The 16535-nt window shown below is 44.2% G+C and overlaps 1 protein-coding gene across 3 annotated transcripts in view; it reads left to right on the forward strand.

The window, feature by feature from the left end:
* The window catches only part of RBBP8 (RB binding protein 8, endonuclease), a 2310314-nt gene that overhangs the window by 1541549 nt on the left and 752230 nt on the right, over positions 1 to 16535 (forward strand). The gene's annotated exons all lie outside the window — the stretch shown is intronic.

The following is a 16535-nucleotide window of genomic DNA, read 5'->3' on the forward strand; positions in this document are numbered from 1 at the left end:
GAATCAAAATTGTGGTGGATACGGTGTGGGCCTTTTTGTTGGGAGGGTTTCCAAGACCGCGTAAACTCAAGCATGTGAGTAAATTAAAGGACTCAGCGTATGCGCTTGCAAAGAGGAGAATTGCTATGGGGTGGAAGGCATGCCAGAGACCACGAATAGAAGTATGGTGGAAAGATCTACAGAAATGGGCCAAAGCAGAAACTGCGGTATGGCAGGATGCAAGTAATGTCGGGGGAGGAAGAGGCTGAGACTCTGATAGCCTGGAAACAATAGCAGAGTTATTTGGGTTACCACGAGACCCAACAGAAAATATGGAGGATGAATCCTTACCACAAGATGCAGGAACAGAACATGGAAGGGAATTAGCTCGTAAGGGGGGGGGGAAGGGGAGAAGCAGTGGACATGTTGAAGTGATGTATGTTTATAAGGTTATTGTATGCACTGCAAGTTTGGTTTGTATTGTTTGTTGAAATAAAATTATTTTTAAAAAAAACAATGACTAAAACACCAGTGACTTTAAATGGGGAGTTGGGAAAGCATCTGCACTGGTAAATATTGAAGCAAATACACCAGTTGAACTCGGCTTGTACAAACAAAAGTAGGGTACTCTCACAAGAGCCGACAGTAAATCATCCGTTTGTGAAGGGAACAGTCGGGGCCTGCCAAAATGGGACAACCTGCCCTGGGTCGTTTACCACAGTCTCGAACAGCAGAGAAACTGCCTGGGAAGACCTAAATGAAACAGGAACAGGGTCAGTTGATGAAGCTCAGACTTCCCCTCAAAACGGTCTGGCTCCCCTCTCGGATTTAGAAGCCCTGTGTGAAAAGGCCGAGAGAGCTTGCGCAGTGCACGCCCAAAATGACATGTCATTCGATATGGAGGAGCGGGGTGGAAACGACCAAAAGAAAGACTTCAACATATATGAAACTCAGTTGACCAACAAATTGCTGGGCAGGATACCAAACTCAACACTGGTGGAAAAACTACTTCAAGACATAACTGCCTTAAATGGGAGAATAGCCACAGAAAAATGGCAGAGTATCATTTATCACAGAAAAAATGGCGGCATTAGATGGTCAAATCATGACATCCTCCCCCGTGAGAGTCGAGACAGGATTGGGGGCGGGGGGGGCGATGCTACAAGCTGATCCGCCGACCCCTAGGTTGTTAACCCCAGGGGGAACAATACCAGTAAGAAAGCTCTATACGAACTATGACTCAAGGGAGGGCTTCCAGTAGCCAAAGTGAGGATAACAATAATAAAAACAAAGACCAAGATCCCTGAGGTGAAGACGCATTAAATAAGAACCAAAACGACAATCTGGCGCATGTGCATAGCACAATGATGGCAACATTAGCAATATCTGTGGCCCCATTCCTAAAACTATGAGAGTATAAATTTGTCACTTCAGGACCTCCAATCGGGAAATGTAATGGCTGCAGCAAAACTACAAGACATGGAAAGCTTCATGAAGACCTTGGAGCAATGCTTAGACAAAGAAGCAGAACTGACAAACACATGGCAAAATCGGCTGTGTGACTTGGCCAGGAGTGAATGGAATGATGAGACCACTCTAATTGAGGCAGTCCTAGAAGACTGTAAGTGGATTAGACACCATCTCAAAAAAGCTGACTAAAGTAATCTGCAGACTAATCGGGTAGAGAAGCTAGCTGCAGGACATTCTCAGCCAGAAATCGATCTAACAAAGGAAAAGGAGACAATCCATGCCCCTGCTTTGGCTCCTGTAATATCAAAATTGCCAAGAGGGTGTCCTGAAATATTGGGCACAGACCCGGCAAATCAAAAAAAGGTCTCCCTGACTCATCTAGCTTTTCAATCTTCCAAGGTGCTAGAAAGACAGAGCTACCAAATGAAAATACTAAAGACCAACGTCAGGTTGGCCTGTCCAAGTTAAAAGACCTGAAAAAATCTAAAAACATGAAACAACCGGATAAAAAGAAATTAAATGGCTCAAGGGCTTTTTAAGGAATATCAAGTCTCTGTTAACTACAGAACCTATACACACTGCAAAGAAAGCTCATACTGAGCTGACCATGCCAAAGGAAGGAGAAGACCTAGTTGAACGTACAAGGAAAAGCATCTCAAATAAAGCTTGTGATGAAAGACACTCTGATGTGGACGACTCTGAAGCTGATCTGAGTGACTTATTACAGCTGATAGAAGACAATAAAGCAGAAGAAGACTGGAGTAATTTAAGTGACTCAGAATGCGAGAAAATAGAGGAAAAAGTCCATAATATGATGATCAAAGGACAGACGTCCGACCTCAAAGCAAAGAATAGAAGGAAGCAAAACTACGAAGCTGATAAAGAGAAGGATAAAATAAAGGCACCAGAAAAGAGGTCCGACAAGGTGGTCCAGTTTAAAACAGAAAAAAGGAAAACCTGCAGAAAGAGCCCTGAACGTACTCAAGAACATAAAACAAAACAGAGGACACAAGCAAAGAACTAAGCCTGTCCGGGAAACAGACAGCAGAGTAACCAAAAGGAAACCCGACCCCACTTGAAAAGGAAAGGTCTAGAGATAAGAAAGGAGGGAACTAGATTTAGGATAAACTTGGAAAGAACAGTGCGAGAACCTAAAAGACTCATTTTAAACAGAGAACAGGTGATCCAAATTTTCCAACAAATCCCTGCAACTAGGTTTATACTATCGGAAGACATAAAGATAGTTGAATTTGTAACTGAGGATAGAATGGACTGGATCACGTTGCATTTGGAATCACAGGTGATTAAAGAAACATTGATGGAAGCTCGAGGGAAAATAGCCCTATTAGGCTATACCCTGAGAGACGAAAATAGTAGGGAACATCCCAGCGAAATCGGGAAAAGAGCAGCATTAAGAGTGGGTGAGACTGACCTCAGAAAGTCAAATGATGACTGATATTCCAGATGATGGCAAGTGTGGAAAGGATACATGGCTAAATCCTGAAAAAATACTGAAGTAAAGGATAAAAGATATTAAATCCACTGGCAAACCGGGAAGCAGTGACTCCCAAAAGAAAGAACTGGAAGATGAAGCTTACAAGAAAGAGACCAGAGACCTTCATTTTACAATTGACAATTCACAAAAGCAAGTTAAACCACTGAAAACTAAACAGCAGACTAGAGAGAAGCTGGATGATTGGTCCTGGATGGCTGAAGCTTTGGTAGGAAGCAAACAATAGACTACGCTGAATGAAGAGGGGGAAACACTGTCTTGTGCCTCCTGGAATACTTGCGGAACAAAGGGCTCGACTTGGGTTGGAGTCACAGAAGAGAACACAAACGCCATTTTAGAATCAAGTTCTGGCAAAAAATACCAACCGGAGAATTAATATTAATTAAATAAACCGGTGGTATGTTCGAGGCTATGAGAATTAAATAATTAAAGTTGGTAGCCTCGAACAATGGGAAAATCCCATAGGAAAATATTTGCGGTCGAATATAAAAAGTAGTTTCCACTGCCACCAGCCAAAACTCGATCAGGGGGGACGGAGACGTGCCCCCTCGACTAACAGACCCCGGGGCAATCGAATTGCCTCCACCAGTACGTCCACAATATGATGGTTTGCACTGGTTTCTGTTAATAATTTGGGACTAGTAAAGCCAATGGTGACTTTAGATGCCCTGTGAGACAGTAGTCAGTCCCAGGGAATGGAGTCTATGGTGGGGTGTCACTATGACACCCCTGTGTTACGGCACGGAGGGTGCTGTGTAACACACATAGGAAAAACACATGAGACCCTATGGAGTAAAGGACCCCATAGCCCATAAAACACATTACCAGTCAAAGGAATACCATAAATCATGTCCAAGAGTGGGAGAAAAAGAGTCTCACTCTTGGCAGGAGGAAAAAAACAAACTCCAGAAATCCAGCAAAGCTGCTGGGGGACTCACTAGGTTAGGAAATTCAGCCTAAAGAGAGAATTCTCCCTAACAATCAGGTATCTGAAGCCAACTGGGTTGACCATTATACAAATTTATTTAAAAAGAACGAGAACTTCTCAGAAAGAAATAAAAGAAGTACTTTGGAATCTTGGAACAGAGAGATCGACCGCCTTGACATAGAGATGATGATTCAAAAACTCAGCACATCAAGAGCGGCTGGGCCAGGCGGCATTTCCAACATAGAACTTAAAACAAATAAAGAAAAATGGGGAGAAATGATTTTCCTGCTTTTTACGCAAGTATTGCAAACAAAATCAATCCCCCAGTCATGGAAGGAAGGGGTAATAGTTCCAATCTATAAAAAGGGCGATCAGGGTGATCCCCACAATTACCGACCGATTGCCATTTAGGATTCTATTGGTAAACTATTTGCCTCAATACTGATGAGAGACCTAAAGCGTTGGGCAAGCTCAGCTGGTATACCAGATCCAAGGCAAGCGGCCTTCCTCCCGGAGTGGGTACAGCCCTGAATATTTTCATATTGAAACAGAGGTTGATTGACACAAAATACCAAACCTATTTAGGTTTTATTGACCTCGAGCAGGCTTTTGATGCCGTCTGCCGCAATCGACTATGGAGGAAGCTTGAATTATGGGATTGCCCAAAAGCATGAATGGAAGCAATGCAAGCACTATACACGGACACTTCACTCCAGATCCGTTTAACAAGAGAAGGTATCCTTTCAAGCAAGATCCCTACATATCGGGGCATTAAGCAGGGTTGCGCGCTAGCACCCCTACTGTTTGTCCTGTATATGATTGATATGGGAGAGTCCCAAAAACAAACGCAAGCTTTTCCACCAAAAATAAATGAAAGAACTGTTCCGTGGATATCATACGTGGACGATCTGGTCTTTATTGACCATACACCGATTGGCTTACAAACACCTCTGAAAACATTTCAACGCTTTCTGGAAGAAAATCATATGAAGGCGAATGTTAAGAAATCAAAAATATTGATCATGGAGTCAGCTTGTGTTACTAAAAAGAAGGCCAAACCGTATGCATGGTTTCTGAATAACCAGAAACTGGAAATAGTCAACTCAATTATCTACCTAGGAGTAAAAATAAATAAAAATGTAAATGAATCGGGCCATTACCAGCTAATGAAAGACAAGCTGGTTAAGCTTGAAAATCAGGGAAGGACAATACATAACCGATACGGAACCTACTATGTGATCCCCATCCTAACGTTCTATAAGCAAAAGGTGGTGGCAGTCCTTGCTTACGGAGCTGAGGGTCTTTTAAATCTGTCCTGGAAGGTGTGGGGTGTTTGCAAAGGTTATTTTTGGAGAAAGGTCTTGAGGCTGGCCAACTCTCTCCTGGGATGTATAATTAGATTTGAAATGAGATTGTATTCTCTGCTATCTTCAGTGATGTGGAAAACTATTTCCTTATATCGGAAATGTATAATAGGTTGTCCTCCGATACCATTTGCTATCCTTAATAATCCATCCACGGGCCATGAAAAATATTTAAACTATAGGAAAGAGCAATGTAATACTTTTTTTGATGGAAAATGTATTGAAGAGGAGATGTTGAAGACAAACCCCCTTAAAGTGAAAAAGTCATTGCAGGAGATTGACTGGCAAGATACCATGGATCAAAGAAATAAATACCAATTGTGCAATAACTTCATCTGGGAAATAAAGAAACCAAATGTACTGTTAAGCTATCAAAAAAAATTCCATCCCCCCTATTTTTGAGATTTACTGATAAGTACTAGACTCAATATCCTCCCTAGTGGAGAGGGTAGACTGATGAGAAAACACATTGATGGGAAAGAAGCCAGATGCCGACACTGTGGGTGTACTGATAGTGTGGAGACGATTAAGCATCTACTGATTTATGTCCAGGTCTAAGATATGTGCGGGGGAGGCTCTTGGGTGCCTATTATCAATGCTATTACCCAATATCAGATGAGATGTGGTGGGAGGGGATAATGTCATCAGAGAACTTTGGTGTAACAATTGCGGCCATGAAACTATTGAAAGGTACAATTTGGTAAACCAGTAGAGAATTGCAATACTCTGGGCTTTGAGTGTATATGAGTGAAGTGTACTTTTTAGTACTTGATGGAATAATGTTAAAGTTTTATATTGTATTAACCAATAAAAAATGTAAATAAAAAAAAAAAGAATAAAACACTGATGCATCAGGTCACAGGGCACTGGAAGGAACTCCGGAAAAACATCTTCAGCGACCGTCACTGTACACAGTGGCTTAAGAGGATCCAGCTCTTGTGGATTGATGCAGCCTTCCATCTCAAATCCAAAAGTTACCGGGACAACAGAATTCAGCAGAATGGCACCTTTTTGGGTAAGTTAGGATTCCCCAAAGTCTCGGAATCACTCCTGCATGGTAGCGAAATTTCGAGCTGGACAGCCCACGGGTTGTCCCAGGGACACTTCCGAACAGGCTGACTTGCAGGATTACCAAGAGGCGTCGAGAGTGATTGATGCCAGCACTCGAAGGTTTCGAAGCACCTTCGCAGTCCTTCTTAGGTAAGGCAAAAACCAGGGTTCCACCGGGGAGCCAACGGGATTCGATTGACAGACCTCCTCAAGTGCATCTAAGGATTGTCTTTTGTTCTGCTAGGCTCCTCGGGATACTTGGCTCCTTTAGATCTCTTTTGATCTGTTCTGATCTCTGGTGACTGAATGCAGGGCCCCACCTCTTACGCACAGTCACGTGAGTGCTCGCACCTAACCCACCAATGGCAAGATCTGCCCCACACATGCACACCAGCAGTGGTCCAATCAGGGACCACTGTGGGTCTCATGCTCACTTGCACACTAGACACCCTGGCACCAGTAGTGTGGATTGTGAACAGATAGTCACAGACCTGCAGAGGCCCATGAAAGAATCTGCTTTTGCAGGCAAATGCATGCCCCAAAAAGGAAGCCCTGCCACTGGAAGGGTATGGAGGAGGCAAAGGAACAAAATGGCCAAAGGAACAAACAAAAGACCTTGTGGCACGGCCATGACAGACACTAGCCACAGTCAGGTGCTACAGTCAAGAGCCACACACAGTAAACGCAGTGTGGCTCAATTAAAAGTTATACGAATAAAAGAACAAGCTACTACTCCCACCAGTTTATCCTGAAGCACATTGTACAATCACCAGATATTCCTTTGAGGGTGACCAGGGCCATAAAACAGAGGCCCCATTGCGCTGTACTGGAACAATGATAACATGCGCAATGATAAAATGTTACCAACAAGTGGTAACAAAGTCGAAAGACTAAGAGAAACACATTTTCTCAATACTTACAGCGTGGAAGGCATGTCAATTTCTCCATAACAGTGTGCAATAAGCAGTGTAGTGAAGTTGAAATCTAGACTGCACTTCGAAAAGTTCAGGTCAGATTCAAAAATAAAAAGCAAAATATGTGGGGGTCCATAGAAATGGAGGTAAAGTTGCCGAAAAGAGATCTTACCTAACACATACATGCGCTTAGTACAAGATGTAAAGGACAATCCTGCAAATGGGCTTGGACACAACATATTGTGTCTTAAAATGCATGGGTGCAGTGGCGGATAACGCAGACATTCCTGGAGGTGCCCTGCCAACTGCATTCAGGACTTGCAAAACAAACTGTTAGACATGCCTTTTTGGAACAAAATTAGATGAAAGTCTCCAAAAATGTAAGGACTAATTTTAGGTAGTCTGTCAGCTTTCACTCAGTCTACTGCTTTTGGAAGGGGAAGGGGAAGGTTTGGACCTTCTTCTTTCCACCTAAAGGTAGAGGGATGTCTCATTGGCAACAATCACAGAAAGAGGGTGTTTCTACAGACCCTCCAGAGGTAGTAAGGTGCCTAAGCCAAAAATATCTGCTTCAGGCTGATCTGGTCTTCAATCTGCAAAACCACTTATCACCTTGATACACCACTAGTCTCTTGTGAGGGCAGGATCCAACTCTTGAAAAAGGTCTGGCAGCAGATCACAACAGACAGATGGGTCTTACTCTTCGTAAACCAAGGTTACTGCTTCCCTTTGTTGAAAAAACCCTCCCAGAAACCCCCTGTTTTGCCTTTGCCTATTAAGAAGCTGCTCCTCTCAGAAGCACATGCCCAGCTTTTGCTGAATAGAGCGTTGGAGCTTGTTTCATCAGAGGAAGTTAGGAAAGGCTGGTATTCCTGTTTCTTCCTAACTCCAAAGAAGGATGGAGGTCTTAAGACCCATCTTTAGGCCACAGAGTCCTCAAAAAACTCCCCTTCAAGATTGTCATCTTCAGCCAGATCCTACAAGCCTTGGAACATTATGACTAGCCTTTATCTCTGGAACTGCAGGAAGCATAGTTTGATGTTCCTATTTATCCCAAAAACTGGAAATAGTGTAGTAGGAAGCACTCACTACTAGTTTGCAGTGTTCCACTTTAGCCTCACTTCGGCCCTGAGACTGTTTCGAATGGTCATGGCGGCAATGGTGGCTCATCTGCACAGAAGGAAGGTGCATATCTTTCTATACCTCGATGACTGGTTTCTTCACACCACATCGGAAGACAGGACTTTATAGGACAGAGGGGAACACATGCAATTTTCTTCAGTTTAAGTTCCTTAAACAACCGAAAGAAGTTCTTTCTGGCCCCCTCTAAACGCTTACAGTTTATAGGGGCAATTCTGGGTACGGAGTGAGGCAAGGTCTTCCCACCATCCAAGAGAGTAACGAGCATTCAGACCAAAGTAGCGCTCTTCCAACCGAAAGGGGGTCTCTTGGCGGGGGTTTTCTTGAGGAAGTTAAGACACATAGTGCCCTGCATCTTCATAACCCCAGAAGGAAGACTGCCAATGGGCTCTCTGCAGTGGTCCATAAGGGGCTAGTGGTCAGAGTTCAACAGGGACGTGAGGGACATTATTGAGGCCCTTCTAAAAGTCTCCCAAGACCTGCTTTGGTGGGCATCTAAGACCAACGTTCAGGGGGCGCCCCATTACAACAGCCATGGCCGACCTTCACCATAGTCATGGATGCATCTTTTATGGGATTGGGAGCTCACCTGCAGGACCTTTCAGTGAGCAATCTGTGTTAAGGGTCAGAGAAGTTCTTCCACATCAACTTGCTGGCACCTAAGGTAGTTGGCCTAGCATTGGGATCCTTTTTACCATCCATGCGAGTTCTTAAGTACAACACCAGCACCATGCAATATATTAACAAGATGAGTGGTGGTCACTCAAGCTGTGCAAGGAGGCCAGACTCCATTGGTGTTTGGTGACCCAGAACGAGGTAATAGTGATAGCGCCACACCTCGCCCACAGTTTGAACACTCGGGTGGACACACTCACCTGGGGGGTGTAACATGAGTGGGAGCTGAACAGGGTGATAGTGGAGGAGGTCTTCTCCAGGTGGAGGAAAACATCGATTTACCTGTTTGTGACTATCTCAAACAAGAAGTGTGAGACCTTTGCTTCAAAGAGTTTCCGCAAGGGAGCTCTATTGATACCCTGTGAGTTCAACCAGGTTTATGTGCCCCCCTGAACTCCCCCATTCCCACCGATTCATTTGGTGCTGACGAAGTTAGAGAGACATGGGACAACCATGAGATTGTGCCTAACTGGACACTGAAGACCTGCTACTCAATCATGCTGGACATGCTGACATTCATCCCTGGAAAGCCACTTGGTGGATAGATCTCCTAACACAAACAAGTGACAGGATGCTTCACCGCAATGCCAAGAATCTGAACCTTTATTTCTGAATTCTGAGAGGTTAAAGTACACGAATTAGGATTTTTCTGAGGAAATGCTTGGTGAGATGCTGTCTGGAAGGTGTCAGTCCAGCAAGTCCATTTACTCTTGTTGCTGGCAGAAGTTTGTAAATTGGGTACCAGCGTAGAGAGCTTGACCCATTGTCATGCTCCACCAGCATAGTTTGGAATGTTTGCTTTCCTTGGCCAAGTCAGGCCTAAATGTAAACACTATCGAGGCTATCTAGCGGCCCTTTCTTTATTAAGGAGACTGTCTTGTTAATTATTTTAATATTTTCCTCAAAAACTCTTTGTGGTCCCAGCATGACATTCTTGATGGCAGCTCCTTTCAAGCCATGCATTTGTGCCTGTTGAGGCTTCTTACTTTTCAGGTGCTTTTCTTGGTGGAATTGACTTCAGTAAGATGAAGTTTGGAAGTTCAAGTCCTCGCTAGGTGGGCTGAATTTACACAATTCGATAACACCTCAGATAAAACTTCATTCTTGCCAAAGGGTGCAACTGAAATCCATTTATCACAGAAAGTACAAGTACCTACTTTCCTATCTGCCTCATCTTTCAAAGGCAAAGGAGAGGCTTCACAGACTATACCTGAAAAGGGCCTGAAATGTGTATCCCTCCAAAACAAGACTTCAGCCAAGAAGACCAATTATGGGCTTTTCTGGCACCAAAAAAGGGAAGGCTATTTCAAAGAGAACACTTTCGAGAGGGTGATTCATTGTATCACCACATGTTATGGTTGTGAGAAGTCAGAAATGAGTCGGATACAGGTTTGCCATGTTTTTGGTTACAGACTTTTATTGAAAATAAAAGTGGTTGGGAAAAAGCCTCTCTGACTTTGCTCCAAGAGGAATTTCCCTACCTAAACAAAGACTAAGGCTCTGTCTGTGTGAGGATGTCAAAAACAAAACTGTTGTGTGTCCAAAGTTCTATTCTGACACACAAACTGCAAACTTAACTTTAAGGGGAAAAAAGGAATTGTCTTTAACCTTGAGTGGTTTGGATAAGTGTTCATAAAGGAAGAATAAATTATTTAAACAAAAGTTTCTTCAAGGATAAAGTTCATGTTTCCACAGGGTAGCTCCCTTCCACTTGATTCTTCTTTACTCATTGAGGTTTTGATACAGCATAGTTCTTTGGGCCTCTTGGCCAAGTACAACACTTGTACAACAACTTGTTGGCTTCACAATTTTGGTTTCTTTCAAGAACAATTATGTGGGCCTCTCTTGGCGAAGTGCAACACCTGTACACACTACTATTTGGCTTCTTACAATCCTTTTCAATTGCCTATTATACTCCCCTGCCAGGACTTCTCTTTACAGACTTGAAATTGTCTGGTGTACTCTCCTGCTAGGACTTCTGATTCACACACTGTGACTGCCAGGTATACTCCCCTGCCAGGACTTCTGTTCATTAGGGTGTTTTGCCCGCTCCCAAAGTTGTTTGTTTGTAGTATTTGATAATGTATCTTCCTGAAATATTAGCTTCTTTCTGCTTACTTCATATTGGCATTGTGTAAATTTACATTTTAGAAATGGAATTATTTGTGACTTAAGTTGCCTTCTTTCAAAATGTCCATTTCCTTTCTCGCTCTCAGTTAAGTAACTTTCAATAGTTTGCACTCGAGTGTTCAGCGATATGCCCCGCTGTCCCCATTGCTTTTGAGAGGCCTCACTGGTTTCTTTAGGCGTTGGTATCTTCTCTCATGGTCGGCCAGGGAAGGATTCCAGTCTGCTTCCTTCTCGTGGTCTCCTTTACTTCATTGGTCCTTCAAGGCTTCCACTCGACATGCCTGCTGTCCTCCTGGATCCATTAAGCTAAATGTTATTTTCCTCCGTCTGCAAACACTCAGGAGTTCTTCACCTTCTCCTGCCGTTCCCGCAGCGTCTCTCAGTTTAGCAGTTCCTTCTTCCTTCGGTGGTAAGCCGCCTGGCTCTTCCACGTCGGTTCTTGCTTCTTGGCTCTCCGCTCCTCATGGTGAGGTGCAGCCCTCTCTCGCCAGTCGACCCAGCACCTGTGTCCCATTCTCACTTTGGGCTGCTTAAATTTCCTAGGCACAGGAGTGTGCCAGAAAACACTAGAGCGCTTGCTAGGTTTGCAGTCTCTTTTGCTCCACATTGCTCGATCCTTCTTCTTTGTCCCAGTATTTGTTGAATTCGGCAGTGTGGTAATACCACTGCATTTTACCCGCACTGCCCAACTTGTAATGAGCCCCATTATCTTTAAGACTCATTAATTTACCTGAAATATCCTGCCCTAACCAGATTAGTTACTGTTAGGAGTGCTTGTCACCGCATGTCTGTTCTTGTATATAGTTACCATGACCAACTTGCCTTGTGGTCTGTTTCTGTTCACGTATAAATAGTTATCAGGCTCCAGGGTGTGTGGAGTGTGATTGTGTGGAGGTGTTAGGGGTGCTTGTCCACACATGTCTGTTCTTGTATATAGTTACCATGACCAACTTGCCTTGTGGTCTTTTTCTGTTCACATGTAAATAGTTATTAGGCTCCAGGGTCTGAGGAGTGTGATTATGGAATCTGGAGCCTGATGGCAGGGAAGTTCTAAGTTCCACCCTTGTCAGTTGAATGAGTGCCTCACTGGCTGGGGGTCGCTAAACATACAGCTTGTCTTACCTTGTTGAAGACTTAATGAATAAAGAACAAGTTTTATTGCATCTCATTCTGCGTGTGTTGTCCTCCTGCACACCTAGCAATCTGGCGACGAGAAAAAAGCAGGAAGCAGCGATCCCCGGCAAAGCAGAAAGGATAGCGGCACTGGATTTCATCATCGGCCACAATGGAATTCGCTATCTGCCTCTGGTGAAGCCGTGACCCGTGACAAAAGCAAACACAGTAGTTCTCTGGCAGAGACAGCGTGTGGAGTACCAGCGTATTCCTGAGCCCAGCTGATCCCTGAAGGTGGGGTAGAAAAGGCGAGTTGAGGGAGGACCGTGAGCAGGAACCTCACCACGTGTCACAGGTGAGGGCTGCGCTAGCGTGAACGAGTTGGGGAAGCTAAGCCAACCCAAAGGCAGCCACGGGGAGAGGAGGACGTTGAACAGGATGCGTGTGTTTTTTAAAAGCGGCAGAGTAGCACGCGCATGCTCCCATAGTAAGCGGAGAAGCTATGCGACGAACTCCGGTCCCATTAGAGGAAGGGACCGAAGAGCATTGGCGTGCGTGCCGCTATTTTGAGGATACCATTGGGTTGCCGTGGCAACCCCAGCCGAGCAAAGCGGAGCAGAATATTCACAAAGAACTCAACGAAGGGGAGAAGAAAGCGAACTGCTAGGCAACCTAACACATGTTAGAAAATTGGTTGTTAGAGCAGTGTGGGCACAAGAACTGGAAGTACTATCAAGTTAAGCACTAGACTTTCCCTGAAGGGAGTAAAGGAAATATTTAAATAAAGAAAAAAAAGAAACCCACTGCAACTTCATAAAAGCTATACAAAGATTGGGTTATGGTGTGCAGTGTCATTAGTCATTAGAACATGAATGACAGCAGAGCACAAGTTACCAAATAACAAGAGCTAGGAGAGCATGATTGGAATTTTTTACCACACAATGAGTGAATCTAGCAGTGAGGTTTCAGAAGTCAAGTACACCTGACTTTGCAAGTCGAGGACGTCAAGGCTAATGTACCGGGTCCAGTATTCTTCTTGGCTACACCGGGTGAACCCAGGGTGCGCTGGTCTGACAGGAGGGATGGCTTCACTAAATATGCCTTGGCCGTATTCAGGACCAACTACTCCAATGATAGGAAGGAGGCGCTGTTGTTTCATTGCTTGGGAACAGCAGGTCAAGACATTTTAAAGAAACTCCCGGAGCCAGCTGGATTAGAGAATGCAAGTGTGTATGAAAGAACAATTGCTAAACTAGATAAGCACTATGAAGTGCAAGAGAATATCATTTTGGAGCGATACCACTTTGCAACAAGTGAGCAGAAAGTAGGGGAGAGCATAGAGGAATTTGGCACGACCCTGAGGGGTTTGGCTGCGAAATGCCAGTTTACTCATTGCCAAGATGAACACTTGCGCGATCAGTTGATGATAAAGTGAAACAATGACAAAATAAGACCATAGATGTGGAGGGAGCGCAGCCCTACCTTAGCAAGGGCGATTGAGATTGCAAAATGTATAGATCACACAGAGAAGTGTATCAAAGCTCTTCAACTGGATAAGGGTGCAGAAGGTGTCAGGACGATGCCAGAAGAAGGGATTTCAGAGGGAGTCGACAGGAGGTGCAAATACGGGTGAGAGAGTAGAAAGGAGGACAAGGGACATTTCGAATGATGCCAGCCCTTACAACAACAGGAATGTGGGACGACCATGGGGACCTCCAAAAGAATTTGAACCCTCTAGGGGAAAAAATTTTCTAGGTGTGGTAGTGGAACACACTTGGCATATGATAAAGAGTATGTGGAAGGCCACATTATTTGCTGTGAGTGTGGCAGGAAAGGTCATGTGGCCCGTTGCTGCAGAAACTTTAGACCCCGGTGGACATGGTCAAGAGATCAGTGAAGACAATGAGGATGACGAATATGGAAGTTTGGGGAAAGAGATAGTAAGTTCTGTGCAAGCGGTGTCTGGGAGAGTGAGGAGACGCAAACCTTATGCCATCATAACTGTCAAGGGAGTACCCATATCAATGTTGATAGGCAGTGGCGGTGATCATACCCTTATAAGTGTTCAAGTGTGGAGAGACCCGTTTGTTTGCTGTACCCCTCACAGCCCAGAGATAAGAACCAACGCATATAGTGACATTCCCATAGAAATTCTTGGCAAGTTCTTTGGGGAGTTAGAGTTCAAAGGAAGAATTGACGAAGGAACAGTTTATGTAGCAAGCAAGGGGGGAGAATTATCATGGAGTGACCAAGCTGAATTGGAGATACGACTAGACACGAGGCATCCTGAACAATTGTTAGCAGCAGATGAAGTCAAATAAGGTGGCGACTCGTTGAAGTTGTTGGAAGAAGGTCAACAAGTTTTTAATAAAAAAACTAGGTTGTCTCAAAGGGTTCGTGCACATGATTCGACTCGGACGTGAAGCTCAGCCAAAAGTAGCGAAGTTGCGCATGGTGTCGTTGGCTTTACGCAAGGATGTAGAGGAGGAGATTGCCAGGATGGAAAGTGAGGGAATTATTGAACAATTCAGACATTTGGATGGATTAGTCCCATCATTGTTGTGAGAAAATCCATTGGCTCAGTAAGACTGTGCATAGATTTGAGACACTTAAACAGCATGGTAGTGGCAGAGAAGTTCCCGCTTCTGAGAATTGTTGACTTGCTGACTGGGGTTGCAGGAGCTCGGATGTTTTTTGGATCTTAGATCTGCTTACCACCAGATGGATTTGCATGAGAATTCTATGGACTTAACGGCATTCAGTACACCAGTCAGTCTATTTAGATGCCAGACGATGCCGTTTGGCTTGGTGTCGGTGCCTAGCATGTTCCAAAATGTCATGTGTCGGTTGTTGGGGAGTGAGAAGGGCGTGTTATTTTACCAAGACAATGTATTCGTTTGTGGTGGGAGTGATGAAGAGCATGACATGCCACTGAGGAGAGTGTTGGAGATTGAGTGAAGCAGGTCTTACTATTGTCAAGGAGAAATGCACTTTCAGGGCACGGAAGGTTGTATATTTAGGGCATGAGATTTCCTCTGAAGGGGTCAGACCAAAAGATGTTGCTGTGGAAGCTATAAGGAAGATGGAGTCATTCAGAAGTAAGGGTGATGTATTGTCATTCTTAGGATAGGTGGAGTTTTATGGCAAGTTTGAGAGACTGTCTGATAGGACAAAAGGTATGAGGAGGCTTACCAGGAAAGGGGTTTCTTTTGTCTGGGATACAATATGTGCCAAGGAATTTGAAGACATAAAGCGGGCAGTCATAAAAGCCACAGTGCTATCTAGTTTTGTGGAGGGTCGGAGGACTCTAGTTTCTGCGGATGCTAGTAATTACGGACTGGGTGCGGTTTTAATGCAGGAGTGTGGTTCTGATTTACATACCATTGCATTTGCTTCAAGGATTTGAAGGAGGCGGAGGTGAGATATTCTGTGGTAGAAAAGGAGGCGTTGGCTTGTATGTGGGCGGTGGAAAAGTTCAAAATGTACATGTGGGGTCGGAAATTCACCATTTGTACAGACCATAAGCCAATTAATTCGTATTTTTTCAAAAGGTTGCTTGGAAGGGGTGTCAAGGCGAATAATGAAATGGGTCAGTAGTCTTCAAGGGCTACAGTTTGTTATGGAACATATTCAAGGAAGGAAAAATGGTGTGGCGAATGCTTTGTCAAGGTCAGTGGTGGTAAGATGTGAAATTGGTGAGGAGTCTGGATTTGATGATGATGTGGGAGAAATTGTTCGTGTGAAAGAGTGCATAAAAAAGTCTGAGTGGGATATGGCATATTTGGAGGATTCATTGTATCAATTAGTTGTGGATTTGGTGAGGAGGAATGCATCTGATGTGGGTGATGAGAGGATGAAGGAGTATAGGAAGGTGCAAAATGAACTTTGTGTGAGAGATAGTTATTTATTTAGGGGGCATAAATTGTTGGTGCCGGAGAAGATGAGGGCTTCGGCCGTGGATTTGGTGCATTGTGCTAATTTGTGTCTTGAAAGAACTAAAGGGTTGGTAAGGTCTGAATTTTGGTGGCCGGCTGTTGATACGGATGTGGAAGAGCAGGATGTGGAAGAGCAGGTGAAGGCATGTTTTGAGTGTGTGGAAGGGGACAACGTTCTCAGAGTTTAGAAAACACTGATGGTGGTTAGAGAAAGTCAGAGGATGCCCTGGGATGAGGTGGCAGTGGACTTGTTAAGTCCTTTTAATATTAGAGGATCTAGGGATGCTTATTTACTAGTGGTGATGGATCTGTTGTCCAAGTGGC

The sequence above is a fragment of the Ambystoma mexicanum genome, chromosome 5q, assembly GCF_040938575.1.
Source record: "Ambystoma mexicanum isolate Mex_15411 chromosome 5q, UKY_AmexF1_1, whole genome shotgun sequence".
Taxonomy (NCBI): domain Eukaryota; kingdom Metazoa; phylum Chordata; class Amphibia; order Caudata; family Ambystomatidae; genus Ambystoma; species Ambystoma mexicanum.